This window comes from Limulus polyphemus, unplaced genomic scaffold (genome assembly GCF_000517525.1).
Source record: "Limulus polyphemus unplaced genomic scaffold, Limulus_polyphemus-2.1.2 Scaffold63, whole genome shotgun sequence".
NCBI classification, from domain to species: Eukaryota; Metazoa; Arthropoda; class Merostomata; order Xiphosura; family Limulidae; genus Limulus; species Limulus polyphemus.
This window is the reverse complement of record NW_013665673.1, coordinates 896,325-900,670: the sequence shown is the minus strand read 5'-3', so window position 1 is coordinate 900,670 and position 4,346 is coordinate 896,325. Positions and strand designations below refer to the sequence as shown.

At 30.7% G+C, this 4,346-nt stretch overlaps 1 protein-coding gene across 1 annotated transcript in view; it reads right to left on the bottom strand.

Annotated features, from left to right (window-relative positions):
- Positions 1-3,578: 3,578 nt before the first annotated feature.
- Positions 3,579-4,346, bottom strand: part of LOC106464845 (synaptotagmin-1-like) — a 38,992-nt gene continuing 38,224 nt past the window's right edge. Inside the window, exon 11 of the transcript XR_002611940.1 lies at positions 3,579-4,174. The gene's annotated coding sequence lies outside the window, so the exon portion shown is untranslated. The remainder of the gene's footprint in view (positions 4,175-4,346) is intronic.

The following is a 4,346-nucleotide window of genomic DNA, read 5'->3' as shown; positions in this document are numbered from 1 at the left end:
CCCATTGTGTAGCTTTGTGCTTAACTACAAACAAACCTTAATGCACTCAATTATGACTACAATTTCTTTGTGACTCTCAGCTAAAATTATATAGGTATAGAAATAAATGACTATATTTTTGACTGAGGGTATTAGGATTGTTCTTTTATGAATGGAAGGTATATGAAAGAGCCAAATAATACAGGCCTAGAAACATTTTTAATTCGTGGTGAATGTCAAAATGTACAAGTTTGAAATAATACCTGATCTAAAATAAATATTTTCCAAACCAAAATAAGATGAATGTTTTATTATAGTTGTTTGATTTGTATAACACCAGCTTAGAGCTTTGAATCGTGAAATGTGATAACGTATCTCAATAGATTGTAGCATAGTATTCTTTGGTTGCCCTTTAGCAGCTTTTGAACGCAAACTTAAACAACGTCATTTTTACATGTTTTTAATATAAATCTATAACTGATCGGTTAACAATACCGCATTAGAAATAGTTATTGATATAATGTGACGTTGACATTCTTGTACCATATAAAGGTACTAAGCTTTATCGCTTTTAACGCGTTAATTACCACAAAATATTACATTTTTATCTGTGATTTTGGAGTATTGATTTTTGAAGATGTAATGTCTCGGTTTATATAGCATTTAGCCTTCATAACTGTTTTGGTATAAAATAATGAATCTGAGTAAAACCTCTGGCTGTATCAAAAATATTGTTGACGTGAACGTGCTTTGTATTCACTGAGTAAACTCTATTCGCTATGATATAGCTCCAGCTTATCCATCTTTGGTTAACTGATGTTCAGTGTAGTATACTGATGAGGAGTGGAATTCTCCGGAACTACTATAACTCAATAACACCGTTGATCAAAGTATAAATTGAACTGGAAATCCCTTGAACTTAGACTTCGAGATTAAATAATTTTCAGAATATTAAATTTATTTATTAAACTCTAGCTGTAATTTAAAAAATCTTAAAAATGGTTTTCGCACTTTTTTAAAATTAATAAGCATGCTTATTTCTATCCTATAGCTCGGTCTTAAGGGTCTTGTAATACTTTAATTTGATTTTAGAAAAATACTGTAACTGTTGGAACCTACTAGCTTTATAATCATTCTCATCCCATTTTTTCAAAATGTACTTTTAGAAAATATATATCGAGCAGTATCAGTAAAGTGTTAAACTTGTACCTTTATATATATATATATCTATGTGTGTATATCATTCACAAGTCCCCATCAGGTCAGCAGTAAGGTTATGGACAGCCTATTGTATAGCTTTGCACTAAACCAAACAACAAAACCTTATTCCCACAAAACTGGATTTTAAACTTATAGATTTAATAGTTAGTTACCCACGCCACAAAAAGCTCGTTGTCCTAGCTTTTATTATAATAAGTAGCGTCTGTTCTTATGGCCGAGATTTAAATACGATGTAAATGATTTTATATGCATAACTGTTTATAGTTGAAAGGGAATAAAAGTGCCTATTTTCCTGTTCTCAAACTAGTAATAACAAAATAATTTATGAAGGGCAAAAAAGTCGAACATTCCTTAGTTAGCTGTAGAATTAATTGTTTCTTGCCTTCATTATTAATTTGTTTAATCACTTTCGTTAGTTCTAAGCGAGTTAAAAGATAAGTAACTTTTTTTTTCTCTCATACATTTAGCTCAAATATTTCATAACTATTTATTATGCACTTGTCTCTTCAGGGATAAAATTTGTTATCATCGCCAATCTTTACGATTTTTCACGAGGCCAATGTAACAAATAATCCTTCAAAACTTTGTCTTAACTCTAATGGACAAGTCCAGTCAACGTGTAAGACGTAGAAATACTGAGGTTGGGAGTTTAGTTATGTAGTCGCTGTATGTAGTAGAATGTAGTTTTGTAGTTTCATATACTTAATAGGTTTTTCTGTAATAGAAAACTGCTGAAATGTAGGCTTTCGGAATAAGTGTACAAACGAAAGATCTTTTCTTGTAGATCACACTGCATTCATTCTTCTTTCACTAGCGCCCCCCTCCAGTGACTCAGTTATAAGTCTGACGGCTTATAACACTTAAAACCGAGTTTCGATAACCGTGGTGGGCACAGCACACATAGTCCATTGTGTAGCTTTGTGCTTAACAACAAACAAACAAATTATGTTTGCCAAGAAAAATAATCTTGGCAAATACAAGTTATGTGTCCGATTTTGTGATACAATGAAATTATTAAGGCATTTTTTAATGCAAAGAGTGATTGAAATTGTTTATATGAATTACTGGCAAAATTGAGTATAGAAATGGTAAAAATAGTTTTATATAATGGAAAACAATTTGTTGGGTTAAAACGTTTGTATATATTCATATGAATGCTTGTATGTGTATACCAGAGATCCACAATACGTTAAATTTATAGCTTCTTTTTTTTCTGAAATGTTGTGTTGGTTTGAAGAGTTGTGACATAAGCATTAACTAAAACATAAGCTAAATTATATTGGAATCACATTCCATTTTTTTTTTCTCTAACTATTTTTGACTTTTGTGAGGACTTTATGGATATGGAATTTCCACTGGTTTTAAGTATTAATTTATGCATCTGCAAAGCTTCACGTAGAATAGAAACATATAATACGTTTTGATTGTTGTTTATTGTTCGTTTATATGTATTTGAATGAACTTCTTATTGCTTTGATTTCGAAACCCTACCGAATACATTCTACTAAAATAATCAGAAAAGCCGGTTAAAGAAATGAACAGATGCAAAAGTAAACCAAACACATGATTTAAAGTAAGCCCAATTGATTATTGAAAGTAAGACAAAAGCATAACGTAAAGTACACTAATAAATGATCAAAGTAAAACTAAGGAGTAGTTTAAAGTAAAATTAAGGTGTTTCAAAATATTGTTCGAAAGTAAAGCTAAAAGTTAAATTTAGCAGACAGGTGTTTTAATGTAAAATCAATAAATCTTTGAATGTAACATGAACAGAGGATAGAAAGTAAATATCTAACTTAGAAACAACAAAGACTACTTCAAAAATCTTACAATTAATTATTTTTCACTAAATAAATAGAGCCGAAATCAGCCCATTTTTAAGACAATCAAGTGTTTCTCAGTTATCTTACATGATCTGTTGTATCAGCTCATTTTCAATATTTAAAACAGTGATCATTTTTTGATTAAGTATGTTAGAAGTGATTGGAGGTCATGGGTGAATTATGTAGTAAACATCTGTGTTTTATTCATAGCCTTTTCAGGGCTATGCATTGTAAAGTACTGTAGAATAAGAATACATACATAATATTTGAATAAATTATTATTTTTCTTGAACGAAAAAAACAATTGTTATTTCGTCCGTTCTTTAAACCACAAATGCGCTCGTGTCAAATTAAAAAAAGAAAATTTTTATTAAAATATCACATTAACTCACCTTCCGAAGACACCCCGTCTCAACTTGTCGCACTTTTTCCATACTTGTTATTATATTAATATTCATGAGAATAGTGTGTTATGTAAAGATCACGATATTATCACGCTCGATAACGCACTATTTTGATTACAAATGTACTTATTAAAGTAACAGATAAAATATCTATTTTATGACATGGCTTTCTTGCTTATATCGTTAAAGGGTTCACGAGATAGTTTACTTAATATAATTCATGAAGACACCGTATTATGAATTTTAACAATGGTTTTCTTCTTTTCAAAATCAGTGGAGAAGTGTAAAACAGGTGGAAATCGATGGCTTTTATTCACTTCGGATTTCTCCGGCTGCCGTGTTTACCCATTGAAACAGAAACTAAGTTCTCATTCTCTCATTTATTACGTTCTACATGGCAACTGCATTACGGTTAACTCTTCATATAAATATTGAATCTATGCATTCCTGGCACTGCATATCAATTTTGAAATTCCATATCAAAATTTAATTGGGTGTGGTTAAGCTAAGGTGTTTCAGATATTTGTTTTTATCAAGTGAAGAAAAATAAGCAAATTACCATTTAGTTCAAATTGCAAAAACGAAATTCTCGGTATTAAAATGTTTTTAACAGAAAACAACTTCGAATGAGAGTTTAACATGTGATGTTCCCGGTGGGAAAGCGGTAAGCCAACGGACTTACAACACCAAAATCCGGAGTTTGGTTCCCCGCGGTGTACACGGCAGATAGTCCATTGAGGCTTTGTTCTAAAAAACAAATTAACATGTTACTTTACGTGGTTTTACTGTTCCTCTTGACTTGTGTATATGAAAATCTCAACGAAATCTCATCATTTCGAAAATCATTTTCAATATGTAAATTTAATCAACAGTTTTCGCTGTTCTAAAAACTGTAACTTAACAAACACGTCATTTTACA